We start from the raw sequence: 14,778 nt of genomic DNA, 5'->3' as shown, positions 1-14,778 counted from the left end.
AAGCATTGTTGTTTGCACTTTCTTAAATTGAGTACAACAAGGTAAAAACACTTGATACTTCTCATAAGATTTGGAAAGCTTTGGAAAATAGTTTTGAAGGTGATGAACATTCTAATAAATTGAGGTTACAAAGTTGGATTTGTGCATTTCAAGATGCTCAAATGATGGAGGATGAAAATATAAGAACATATATAGGAATAATATTAGAAATTACTACAAGTATCGTATCTCAAGGAGGAACTAAGGAAGATGATGAGTTGATTCATAAGATATTGAAGAGTTTAATGCCAACATTTAAGTATGTAGTCCAAATGATATAGTTTTTAATCTCTTGTGCCAAATAATTTACCAAGGAAACACTACTTGGGAAACTTGAATCAATTGAGAATGAGCTTAGACATTCTAAACAATTGTCTAGAATAGAGACAACTTTTATTGCCATGAACATTTGATCTAATCTATCAAGAAGCACAAGTGCTAGAGGATACTTTTCTAGAAATAGTAGATTTGATGAGGATAGAATGATAAAAGGAGTAGCCCATCTTGTAAGAAGAGATAAAGATGGTAATAAAATCTTTAAATGTTGGACGTGTAATGAATTTGGTCATTATGCATCTAAGTGTCTTAAAAGAGAGAAAAAGTATAAAGGAAAGTTCAAGCCTAGAAGAGATAGAGATTGTTTGTATTCTAATGAAGAAGATGATTCTAATGAACAAACAGTAAGTGCTAGTGATGATGAAATATGATTTGTAGATATTAAAGGAGAAAGTCTAGAGAAAATAGCTTTGGTATAAATCTAATTGGATAATTGATAGTGGTTATTCACATCATATGATTGGTGATATGAACAAGCTTTTTGACTTCAAAAGTTATGATAGAGGCATTGTCAGAGTTGGAAATAATGCAACTCATCATGTTAAAGGTAATAGATCTATAGCTCTTGATGGTAAGACTAATACTAAGGATGTATACATTTTTGATGGTTTGAGATACAATCTTTTGAGTGTTGGACAACTAGTGGATAAAGGTTATCAGTTACAGTTCATAGAGAATACACACATGATTAGAGACAAAGATGCAAAGGTAATTGGAACAATAACCAAATCAAGAGGTAATGTATTTTAATTCGATCCCACTAAAATTACATGTTTGGTTGTAAAGGTAGTTATGGCATAAGAATTTTTGTCATAAAAACTTTGACAAAATTGTAAAAACTAGTAATATGTTTGCAGTTAGAGGTTTTCCTAAGATTGTAATGCCTACTAACACAATTTGCAAGGAGTGTGTGTTGGCAAAAAATAATAGAGATTCTTTTCCCAACAAGAAGTTTACTACTATAGAAAAGTTGGAGATTGTACACACAGATCTTAGTGGTCCTAAAAAGACTAAAGGATTCTATGGTGAAAGGTATTTCATGATTATGGTTGATGAATTTTCTAGAATGAAGTGGGTTGCATTTCTTAAAGAAAAATCTAAGGCATTTGACAAGTTCAAGATATTCAAGAATAGAGTTGAGAATGAATCAGGTATGAAGATTAAATGTTTAAGATCAAATAGAGGAGGATAATTTATTCCAAATGAGTTTAATATCTTTTGTGAAGCTAATGGAATCAAACAACAATTTTTTAGCTCATAGAACCCCTTAACAAAATGGCATTGTAGAAAGAAGAAACATGTCAGTAATAGAAGAAAAAAGAGCTATGTTAGCTAAGAATGATGTATACAAGATCTTTTGTAGAGAAGCAATGAATACAATAGTCTACATTATGAATAGAGTGTAAGTCAAGAAAGACACAAACAAGACCCCTTATGAACTATGGTTTGGTCACTCACCTATAGTTAAGTATTTCAAAAAAATTGGCAGTAAGTGTTAGATCAAAAGAGATGATGTTGTTGGTAAATTTGATGCTAGAAGTGATGAAGGTATGTTTCTTGGTTATTCATTGAAAATAAAAGCTTTAAAATGTTATAATCTGAGAACTAAGACTATTGTTGAAAGTGTGAATGTAAGAGTTGATGAGAAATTCAAGATACAAGAAAGAATAGTTGATTACAATTCTAATAATGAGAATGTTATTGGTACTAGACAAAGGAATGATGAAGTATTCTTTGAGACTAACAAATATTTGAAGAATAAAGGAGATCTAAGGCAAGAAAAAATTTTGGAACCTATAATAGAGCTAAGAGTTGAGATAACGATTCCTACTTCTGGTAAGAATATGACAAACAATCATCTACTAGAGTGGATCATCGGCAATAGAGATAAAGGTGTGATGACAAGAAGTAGAATAAATGAAGAACTATATCTAATATCTCAAGTAAAACAAAAGAATGTAGATGAGGCATGTAAAGATGACTATTAGAAGCAAGCTATGTAAGAAGAATTGGATTAGATAGTGCAAAATGAGACATGGGAATTGGTCCCTAGACCAGTAGACAAGATCATGATTGGAACAAAATGGATATTTATGAACAAGATGAATTAACAAGGGGAAGTTGTAAGAAAAAAAGAAAGATTGGTATGTGAAGGTTACTCATAGCAAGAAGGAATAGACTATAAAAAAAACTATGCTCCCATAAAAAGAATTGAAATAGTAAGGTTATTCTTAGCCTATACAACACATAAGAAATACAAGGTATGCTCCCATAAAAAGAATTAAAATAGTAAGGTTATTCTTAGCCTATACAACACATAAGAAATACAAGGTATATCAAATGGATGTCAAGTTAGCATTTTTGAATGGAGAACTATGAGGCCTCGCCCTGACCCTTCGTAGCCTTAGTTGTTACTTTATCATTTTGATACTCATGACTCGAGATGTTGAGACATTATCAAATACTTGAACATATTATATTATTTTATGTTGTGTGATGTTACTTTCAGATATTTGATGTTCGTCATTTAAGGTTTTCTATATATGTATGTTGATGAAATAAGTAAATGCAGGATTAACATCTTGATTTTTGGAATTTTTATGATTAAGGATAGAAGTAGGATGAAAGAAACCCTGATTGATGTATGTTTCAATTTATGTGAATTTCTGATACGTATATACATATGTACATGTGATTTTCGAGACTACTGATGTGTGCAATGAGTGTGCAAATATTTTAGCCAAGAAAATTAACGGAGGAATAGAACTGATCTCTATGCGCTCATTGTGGAAACCTTGTTGTTCGTAATAAATATTTTTTGAGAGATCTATGTATGTATCTTTTTGTGATCAGTAAATATTAATGTTCGTAAACTGTGTTCTTATAGTATCGCTTGACACTCGTGAATTGTTTATGTTCTTCAGTGTGTTGTTTAGGGTTAGCTGTGTAACCTCTAGACCTAAGTCAGATTAAGTTAGTGTTAATTTGCTAATTGGGTTCTTAATCAATTTTAGTCACCCTTAATCTGGATTATTGCTTAATCTGCATTTTTGAGTTGTTAGATGGTCCTATTTAATTCCTAGCTTTTGTTTGTCTCTAAACCTATTCCTAAGGCTTTAAAACATGAAATATTTATACCCAAGGGGTATGGGTATGGGTTGGGGGTATTTTCCAACCCCTAAGCCCCTTTTATTGACTTTTGAGGCCACTCAAAAAGTCTCTTTTTGCTTTTGTGCGGAAATTGACTATGGCTACCATGAGTTGTCTCACCTCACCTCCACTTAGTGGTTAACCATAGTATGGGTTGAGTTAGGATCTTCTAGATTTGTAGGTGGGTGGGAGAAGTTATTGATCCCTTTGGTGGTTGAGTTTGAGGCTTATTTAGAGGCCCTTCTTGGTCTAGTAGAGGGATTACCCAATCTCTACATTTAGAGAGGAGTTTTCGAAGATTGAAGCAAGGAAGGGGAAAGCTATACTCAAACTTGTTCATTTGCCATTACGTCTTTGTGTAGGTAGGAATTCTCATCTCCCTTGTTCAAATTTTCATGTTTGTTTCATGCTTATGCTACCTTGTTGATGTTTGAATGCTTGTATGATTGTGGGTATGTTGGGAAGATTTGAAAACCATGTTTTTCTAAATGTTTTCTTTTCTTGTTTATGTTTGAATTTTGAGATTTTCTTGCATGGGTGTTTTGGCATTACTCACCCTTGGAGAGGGTAGAAGTGGCCAATTTTGAGAAAGGTCCTTTTAGTTGGACTCCAATAGTGTAGAGTCTCTTCTCAGGATGAGAAGAGGGAGAGAGGGTAGGGTGTTATGGGCCCCTACCTGTTAGCACAAACCACGTATGAGTTTTGGCATGCAAGAATGGAAGAACGAAAGTTCTTGATTTATAGCCCGATTGGGCACCTAGTTTGGTGTTGTGTCTAACATCTCCTGTTGGAAAAATCCACCTTTCCCTAATTTTGATTCATTGTGAATCCTATTGTGAAAACCTTGTATGAATTTGCATGTTTGAATTATTTCTTGGTCATGCTTGTTGTCACCTGATTAGATTTTGTTTCCTCCACGGTTCATAGAAATGTGTTGCAGAATTTGTTATGAATCCCTTGATGAGGGTCATGAAGAAAATTCAATTAAATTTTTGTAATTTTGGGATTGGAAATCCTATGTATTTGTATTTCAAAACTTTCTCCCACCCTTTTTAAACATTGGTAGCCACATCTCTTGTTAGATTTGGGTCAGTGCTAGGTACTCTTGGGCAAAGTGCCTCTTACTAGACAGAGCATTTGGAGAAAGTGCATGGGGAAGTAGGTTTAGCTAAGTCTTGCATCTTATGTTCTTTTTTATCCTTGTGCCCCACCTTGGTCATTGCACCATATCACCTCGAGCAGAGTGTATAGCTTGGAAAATGCTTGAGAAGCACTACAAACTTTGTCATGATGGCTATCTATGTGGTAGTTGGGCACCACTGTGAGGGAAGGAAGGGTGGATAGTGCACACCTAGTATAGGTATAGAGGAATAAGGTAGGATTTAGATGGGTGTGATAGTGAGTTAGTGTTAAGGTTTGGGATGGGTTAGTATAGGTTAGTGTTAGGTATGTTTAATGTTGTGGTTAGTTTAATTAAGTTTAGATTAGTTTATGATAGGGTTAGTTTTAGTATAGTTTGTATTATTTAAGTTTATAAGTTAAGTTTAATTTAGTTTTAAGATAGTTTTAAAATTAGTGATTGATAGTTAGTCATTATTTCATCAGATTAATTGTTGTTTATAATTTAATTATTGTGTTCTTTTTTTACTGTTAGTTTTAGTTTAGATTAAGTGAGTGGTTAGTTTATATTCTTTGTAGTTAGATTCTATTGAATTTAGTTAGTTTTAGATTTAAATTAGAATGTTGGGACATTTTTTTAGTTAGTTGTTTTGTTATTTTAAAAGTTAGTGAATTTTAAATTTAATTAAGTTTAGATTTAGTTAGTCTTAGTTTTAATTATTTAGTTGTTTAATTATGTTTGTTTAATAGTTAATTGTTTTAAATATATATATATATATATATATATATATATATATATATATATATATATATATATATATATATATATATATAGTAAGATTTAGATAGTTAATTTATGTTTTATATATTAGAATGTATTTTTAAGTATTTTAGATTTTTGTAAAAAGTAAGTGTAGTTAGATATTAATTTAATTAATTTATATTTTGTATTAATTTAAGTAAGTAATTAGATTAGTATGTTATGAAGTTGTATAGTTAGTGTTGGTTTAATTAGTATAAATTAGTTTTATATGAAGTGGTGTTATGAGGAATTATGTTAGATGTTGAAGGTGGGTTTGATAGTTAATTAAGGGTATTGTTTGATCAGTATTATGATAATGTTATATATTGATTTCAAAATTAGTTTCATTTTAGGTTAGCAATCTTGAAGTTAGAGATTAGTTCTATTTTAGTAGAATCTTTTTTTCAATTTATTTGATAATGTTAGTTAGTTTTGTTAAGATAAAATCTAGTGCATGTTGCATTGTCAATCAATTAATCTCTATATATTGTGATAATCTTAATCTAATAACTATTTTCGATATCAACTTAATAATGAGAGTAAAATTTAATAGTGTAGAGAACCTATACTTAAACTGTGATCACAACCATATCATCTTAGAGCATTTTAATTTTTTTTAAAAATTGTGCATTTATGCCCATGTAGTTTGGGCATGACATTTTGGTATCAGAGCCAGTGTTTCAACACTAGGAACCTTAGACCATTATGCTTCTAAAACTTAAAACTAAACATTAAATTGTGTAGGATGCCTCCTGTTACTTGAAGCAATCGACAAGGCAGAGGTCGTAGGGTGAGAGGTGGTAGAGTGGGATAGGAGGATGGACCACCTCCACCTCCACCACCAACGAACCCAAATCAGGACATTATAGATGCACTTCAAACTTTGATCAGTGTAGTTCAGCAAAGAGTAGTACCTGTAGTTTAGCTAGTTCAGCAGATTCCAGTAGTGGAAGCAGACGAACCTAGAGGAGATGGACCCAGAGTCAAAGAGAGGACTAGGAGTCCCCCACCAAGATAGATAGAGGGTCAGGGTGAGCACAAGGTAGAGTCAATACACCAAAGAGGACCCCCATTTGATAGACCTCTTAGACATATAGGAGATGACATCAGGGAGTTGATTCAACTCAGGCCACCATTATATACTAGTTCCATTAAGGGGACATTAGTAGAGGCATGGTTGCAGAGCTTACAGTGATGCTTTGGATTATGACCCTATGGAAGTAATCTAAAGGCATGCCTAGAAGTTCATCAGTTGAGAGGAGATGCCTCCAATTGGTGGCATTAGGAGGAGATCATAGGTGGAGTGATGATTGATACCCTCACATGGGAGTCTTTCCTACAAAGATTCTGAGAGAGGTACTTGTCAGAGCATTTTCAACAGAAATAGATAGAGGAGTTTCATTCTCTTTATCAAAGAGGCCTTATAGTGGCTCAGTACAAGAGTAGGTTTCTTGAGCTCCTTCCTTATTTGGAATACATGAAGGACGAGAGAATATGGGTGCATCACTTTATCATGGGTCTAAATTTCTCACTTTAGGGCCCAGTTTGGATGGCCTTCCCTACCACCTTCAGACAGGTAATGGAGATAACACTAGTGGCAGAGGATACTTAGGGTAGATAGGAATCACATGATCGATCTCAGAACCGAAACTCTACCTGACAAAAACCCCCTTGGAAAGGGAATCAAAACTATACACTAGGTCCTCTAAGGGCCAACAGTCTCAACAGCAGTAGCAGGAACCCTCACAGGGTTATCAGGGCTCTAAGCCCAGGTAGTGGCAGTCACAGTAGGATCAGAAAGTACATACCCCATAGTCATAGTCAGTGCAGACTCAGCAGTCTTCCAGGGGTGGATACAATGGGTCTAGCAAGTTAGGAGACCCAAAAAAGTTTGGATCACAGGATACACAATCTTATACCCAAGGACCATGCTACACTTGTAGTGGCATGGGTCACATAGCTAGAGAGTGTTCATAGGGACAGTCATCCAATGGTCAGAGAGGGGCTTTTTCAGAGCCAATAGTTGGAGACATGGGCAGGTCCCACAGAGTTTTTACAGTGGTTGACAATAGTTATTGAGGCTACAGGTGGAGTTGGTCAGTCAGTTAGCGCTAGAGCCTATCCATATTACTATCAGATAGACCCTAGCTCCTCGAGGTCAAGAGCTAGACCAAGTTAGGGTCTAGTGGGAATTTTATAATGAGGTCATGATTTTTTTTGGGAGGATGCAGCACAGATGCGATCTCAATACCCTTGTCTTTTCATGAGCTCTAGGAGGAAGTTCATGCCTAGTGGGGGAGGATGTGAGGCCTTGCCCCGACCCTTCATAGCCTTAGTTGTTACTTTATCATTTTGATACTCATGACTCGAGATGTCAAGACATTATCAGATACTTCAACATATTATATTATTTTATGTTGTGTGATGTTACTTTCAGATATATGATGTTCATCATTTAAGGTTTTCTGTATATGTATGTTGATGAAATAAGTAAATGCAGGATTAACATCTTGATTTTTGGAATTTTTATAATTAAGGATATAAGTAGGATGAAAGAAACCCTAATTGATGTATGTTTCAATTTATGTGAATTTTTGATACGTATATACATATGTACATGTGATTTTTGGGACTACTGATGTGTGCAATGAGTGTGCAGATATTTTAGCCAAGAAAATCAATAGAGGAACATAACTGATCTCTATGTGCTCATTGTGGAAACCTTGTTGTTCGTAATCAAATTTTTTTGAGAGATGTATGTATGTATCTTTCTATGATCAATAAATGTTAATGTTCGTAAACTGTGTTCTTATAGTGTCGCTTGACACTTGTGAATTGTTTACATTCTTTAGTGTGTTCTTTATGGTTAGCTATGTAACATCTGAACCTAAGTTAGATTAAGTTAGTGTCAGTTTGCTAATTGGGTTCTTAATCAAGTTTAGTCACCCTTAATTTGGATTAGTGCTTAATCTGCATTTTTGAGTTGTTAGATGGTCCTATTTAATTCCTAGCTTTTGTTTGGCTCTAAACCTATTCCTAAGGCTTTAAAACATGAAATATTTATACCCAAGGGGTATGGGTATGGGTTGGAGGTCTTTTCCAACCCCTAAGCCCCTTTTATTGACTTTTGAGGCCACTCAAAAAGTCTCTTTTTGCTTTTGTGCGGAAATTGACTATGGCTACCATGAGTTGTCTCACCTCACCTCCACTTAGTGGTTAACCATAGTATGGGTTGAGTTAGGATCTTCTAGACTTGTAGGTGGGTGGGAGAAGTTATTGATCCCTTTGGTGGTTGAGTTTGAGGCTTATTTAGAGGCCCTTCTTGGTCTAGTAGAGGGATTACCCAATCTCTACATTTAGAGAGGAGTTTTTGAAGATTGAAGCAAGGAAGGGGAAAGCTCTACTCAAACTTGTTCATTTTCCATTACCTCTTTGTGCAGTTAGGAATTCTCATCTCCCTTGTTCAGATTTTCATGTTTGTTTCATGCTTATGCTACCTTGTTGATGTTTGAATTCTTGTATGATTGTGGGTATGTTGGGAAGATTTGAAAACCATGTTTTTCTAAATGTTTTCTTTTCTTGTTTATGTTTGAATTTTGAGATTTTCTTGCATGGGTGTTTTGGCATTACTCACCCTTGGAGAGGGTAGAAGTGGCCAATTTTGAGAAAGGTCCTTTTAGTTGGACTCCAATAGTGTAGAGTCTCTTCTCAAGATGAGAAGAGGGAGAGAGGGTAGGGTGTTATGGGCCCCTATCTGTCAGCACAAACCACGTATGAGTTTTGGCATGTAAGAATGGAAGAACGAAAGTTCTTGATTTATAGCCCGATTGGGCACCTAGTTTGGTGTTGTGTCTGACATCTCCTGTTGGAAAAATCCACCTTTCCATAATTTTGATTCATTGTGAATCCTATTATGAAAACCTTGTATGAATTTGCATGTTTGAATTGTTTCTTGGTCATGCTCGTTGTCACCTGATTAGATTTTGTTTCCTCCACGGTTCGTAGAAATGTATTGCAGAATTTGTTATGAATCCCTTGATGAGGGTCATGAAGAAAATTCAATTAAATTTTTGTAATTTTGGGATTGGAAATCCTATGTAATTGTATTTCAAAACTTTCTCCCACCCTTTTTAAACATTGGTCGCCACATCTCTTGTTAGATTTGGGTCAGTGCTAGGTACTCTTGGGCAAAGCACCTCTTACTAGACAGAGCGTTTGGAGAAAGTGCATGGGGAAGTAGGTTTAGTTAAGTCTTGCATCTTATGTTCTTTTTTATCCTTGCACCCCACCTTGGTCAGTGCACCATATCACCTTGGGCAGAGTGTATAGCCTGGAAAATGCTTGGGAAGCACTACAAACTTTGTCATGATGGATATCTGCGTGGTAGTTGGGCGCCACCATGAGGGTAGGGAGGGTGGATAGTGCACACCTATTATAGGTATAGAGGAATAAGGTAGGATTTAGATGGGTGTGATAGTGAGTTAGTGTTAAGGTTTGGGATGGGTTAGTATAGGTTAGTGTTAGGTATGTTTAATGTTGTGGTTAGTTTAACTAAGTTTAGATTAGTTTATGATAGGGTTAGTTTTAGTATAGTTTGTATTATTTAAGTTTATAAGTTAAGTTTAATTTAGTTTTAAGATAGTTTTAAAATTAGTGATTGATAGCTAGTCATTATTTCGTCGAATTAATTGTTGTTTATAATTTAATTATTGTGTTCTTTTTTTAATGTTAGTTTTAGTTTAGATTAAGTGAGTGGTTAGTTTATATTCTTTGTAGTTAGATTCTATTGAATTTAGTTAGTTTTAGATTTAAATTAGAATGTTGGCACATTTTTTTTAGTTAGTTGTTTTGTTATTTTAAAAGTTAGTGAGTTTTAAATTTAATTAAGTTTAGATTTAGTTAGTCTTAGTTTTAATTATTTGGTTGTTTAATTATGTTTGTTTAATAGTTAATTTTTTTAAATATATATATATATATATATAGTAAGATTTAGATAGTTAATTTATGTTTTATATATTAGAATGTATTTTTAAGTATTTTAGATTTTTGTAAAAAGTAAGTGTAGTTAGATATTAATTTAATTAATTTAGATTTTGTATTAATTTAAGTAAGTTATTAAATTAATATGTTATGAAATTGTATAGTTAGTGTTGGTTTAATTAGTATAAATTAGTTTTACATGAAGTGGTGTTATGAGGAATTATGTTAGATGTCGAAGGTGGGTTTGATAGTTAATTAAGGGTATTGTTTGATCAGTATTATGATAATGTTATATATTGATTTCGAAATTAGTTTCATTGTAGGTTAGCAATCTTGAAGTTAGAGATTAGTTCTATTTTAGTAGAATCTTTTTTTCAATTTATTTGATAATGTTAGTTAGTTTTGTTAAGTTAAAATCTAGTGCAGGTTGCATTGTCAATCAATTAATCTCTATATATTGTGATAATCTTAATCTAATAACTATTGTTGATATCAACTTAATAATGAGAGTAAAATTTAATAGTGTAGAGAACCTATACTTAAACTGTGATCACAACCATATCATCTTAGAGCGTTTTAATTTTAAAAAAAAATTGTGTGTTTATGCCCACGTAGTTTGGGCATGACAAGAACTCGAATAAGAGGTATACATAGAACAACCTAAAGGTTTTCCTTTAATAGGTGACAAGTGCATGGTATGTAGATTGAAGAAAGAATTGTATGGCTTAAAGAAAGCTACTAGAACCTGGTATGCAAGGTTGGAGAAGCATTTGACAAAAGTTGGATTTAACAAAGGTGTGCAAGACAATAATCTATATTGGAAAGAAATAGATGATGGATTGATGATTTTGATAATATTTGTTGATTATATCATATTTGGAGGAGATGATTATGAAAGTGACAAATTTTTAGAAGAAATGAAGAAGGAATTTGAAATGAATATGATAGGAGAGATAAAATACCTGCTAGGATTACAATTTGTGTAGGATAAAGAAAGAATCTTTATTTCTTAGACTAAGTACTTGAATGGTCTATTGAAACGGTTTGGTTTGAAAACATGAAGACCAATTAGAACACTTATGGTAACTAGACACAAGTTATCTATAAAGAATGAGACACCTACTATTGAGCAAAAGAAGTACAAATCTATGATTAGAGGATTGCAATATATGACTCCCACAACAATGGATATAGAAAATGTAGTTGGAATTGTTGCAAGATTTCAAGCTTATCCCAGTGAAGCACATTATGCACTAGTTAAAAGGATATTTAGATATCTAAAGGGAACTCTGAAGTTTGGATTTTGGTATGATAGATTTAATGATCTCATTTTATATTCTTATACTAATGTTGATCAGGTAGGTAGTATATATGATAGAAAGAGCACCAATTGTGGAACATATTTTTGTTTCTTGGTTAACCAAGAAGCATGATTGTATCTCACAGAGTACAAAAGAGGCATAATATGTTGCAACAACAAAAAAATATAATAAAGTTGTTTGGATGAAGCATATGCTCAAGGATATAAGGATAGAATGTAGTGAACTTGTTGTCATACATTGTGATAACACAAGCACAATGAATATGTCAAAGAGTCCAGCATTGCATTCTAAGACTAAACACATTTCTATCAAGTATTACATGTTGAGAGAGAAAGTTTTAAAAAAGGAAATTAGATTGGAATATGTAAGAAAAAAAGAGCAGATTGTATATATTTTCACTAAGCCTATTCCAATAGAGACTTTTAAGTATTTGTGAGGTATGCCAGGGGTTATACCCTATGTACATCATAATAGATGATGTAAGAGTGCATCAGTCCAATGTCATAGAGCACTAATATTTGCCCAGACTAAATTTTGATGCTTCCTATATTGGGGAGTATTTTTGATGGATAGTGTCATCTAGGACTCTTGATGGATGTTGTTTTGAACAATGTCTTTGGACACTTAGCAAGTTAGAGATAGTTGTTTTAGAGATAGATGGTTGTTGAAACCTTTGACATTGATGTCAATGGGGGAGAGATTATATCATGAAATATAGTTTGATATAGAGTACATTAAAGGGAGAGATTACATCATAAAGAACAATTTGATATAAATTACATTGAGGTATATCAATGGGGATAATGATAGGAATTGAAAAGAAAGGATAACAATCTTTTAAGTTTGGTATTTTTGGAACTAGATGTTTTTCATCTATGTTGCCATCAATGTCAAAGAGGGAGATTTTTGGAAGTATGAATATTGATGATACTTCTATGGGGGAGTATTGTAGGAACATTATTAGATCATTATCATGATAGTATGTTACATTCAGGAGTGTGTTTTTTATTGATGTCAACATAGTAGTTTTCAGTGGTATCTGACATAAAAACAATGGAAAGATCAAGTTGGTATGGACAAGTTGTTGAGTAGTTTCACTAGCAAGGTTAAAGGGAGATAATAATAGGTGTCTAGTATATGTATATGACCTTGGAAGAATAATTAATTAATTCTAGAAGAAGTTATGTAATGTTTTGTGAAGATTTTTCTAAGATAGAGTTTATAGAAGCATGTTCTAGTAAACTTCTTAAATATCTTAGTAGAATTGTTATTATGAGAAGCAAGGGTAAAGGCATATAGAATACTTTTTGGTAATGATGTGATAAGATTTATCATCATAATATTACATGTATGAAAAGTTATTCAAGTTACAAGATGACTACTTAATGTTATCCCTAAGTGTAATGTGTTCTTAATGAGGTCCTATAATAATTAATTGAGAAGGTGAAATAGTCAACTTAGGGAATTGTTTTATGGATTTGATATAAAGGAATGATATTTTCCTTTGATTGTATATGATTCTATGGATGATTGCAAGAAGCACAAATAGTGGTATAGAAGAGAAACAATTGATATGCAAAGATAATCAAAGAAGAGAAAAGTTGGAAAGAACTTCATTTCTAAGGTTTTATTTAGTGATCCAAAGTTTGATACTTGGATCCAAGGTTCATGACCTAGTCTACAAGGTCTAACAGTAATTGGTCCTATTGACAAGATAGAGGAAAGAGGATAAAGCACAACAAGAACTATTACTCTACAAGGAATAGTTGAGACATCAATTGGATAGTGAGTTAAGTGGTCTTGCCTTAGAAGTTGTTTGGATAGTGGATCCTTCTATCTTCTAAAACTCCTAACAGGGTTGGCACAACTCTTAATAGCATTGGGACAACTCCTAATACAATTGGAATCTCCTAACAGCGATTCAAAGTCTTTTAATAGGGACTCTTATGTATTGAATGTGTTTATAGACTCCTAAGAGGGTCCATCCTCTAACAAGGAATATATATATATATATATATATATATATATATATATCTTTGTGGGCATCATTCCCATCGGGGTTTTCCCTTTGATCAAGAGTTTCCCAAGTTAACATATCTAGTGTAATTATGTATGTGCATCTTGTTATGGTTGTTGTTTAATTTGATTGAATGTTTAAGATTAATTAAGGTTGATAAATGTTTTAATTGGATAACTAATTCACCCCCTCAGTTATCTTGGTGGACTATTGTTTCTAACAAGTACTACATTCAAGGGTCAAGAAATCTACTAGATACAAGGTGTACATGGAACACTTCATCAAATGGAAAGCTAAGCCAACATCAAAGGTAGCATGGGTTGTAGCTATAGACCTCAAGAAGCTAGGAACTGCTAATAACATCTTTCCTATAGGAGTGACATGATTTACTTTTGTGGGGAGAATGGTGTAGGAGCACCTAGGTAAGACTACTTAGTAACCTAGAGCTCCTAGTCTAGTTTTGGCTTGTAGTAGCCTTAGCTAAGCCACAAGTGTAAAAAAGGGGATAGTTAAGTCCTAGAGTTGACTTAGCCATTAGGGGGTCTAATTGGGTCATTGGAATTTTTCACTGTTACTTGTTTGTCCTAAGTTGCTAGGTAGTGAGTAATTACTATTAATATTTTCTAAATTGACATTTGGTAATTTGGTGGGATAGATTGGAAAAATAAGGGGTGGAATGATGGTTTCATGTCATAAGTGACATATCCATGCACTTGGTAGAGTTTCATAGGGTCTTGACCAATTCTGGTCTAACTAGGCAAAAAGTTGTCAAGTTGCATGACAACTTTACAAAATTGCAAAAGTTGTCATGGAAAATTTTATTGAAAAAGGTGAATTTTGAAGAACTAGGTAGAATAACCACTTTAGAGAAGTTGGAATAGGTATGTTAGACTATATAATACCTCACTCAACTTGTGATAGAGGCTGGACAACATTTGAATGAAAGTTGATTAATGAACAAACCATTTTGTTGAGCATTTTTACCACAGTTAGAGCATATTTGGTTTATTGAG

Source organism: Cupressus sempervirens, chromosome 5 (genome assembly GCF_028749045.1).
Source record: "Cupressus sempervirens isolate cs-2001-9-10 chromosome 5, ASM2874904v1, whole genome shotgun sequence".
NCBI lineage: Eukaryota > Viridiplantae > Streptophyta > Pinopsida > Cupressales > Cupressaceae > Cupressus > Cupressus sempervirens.
Note: the sequence above shows the minus strand (reverse complement) of the source record.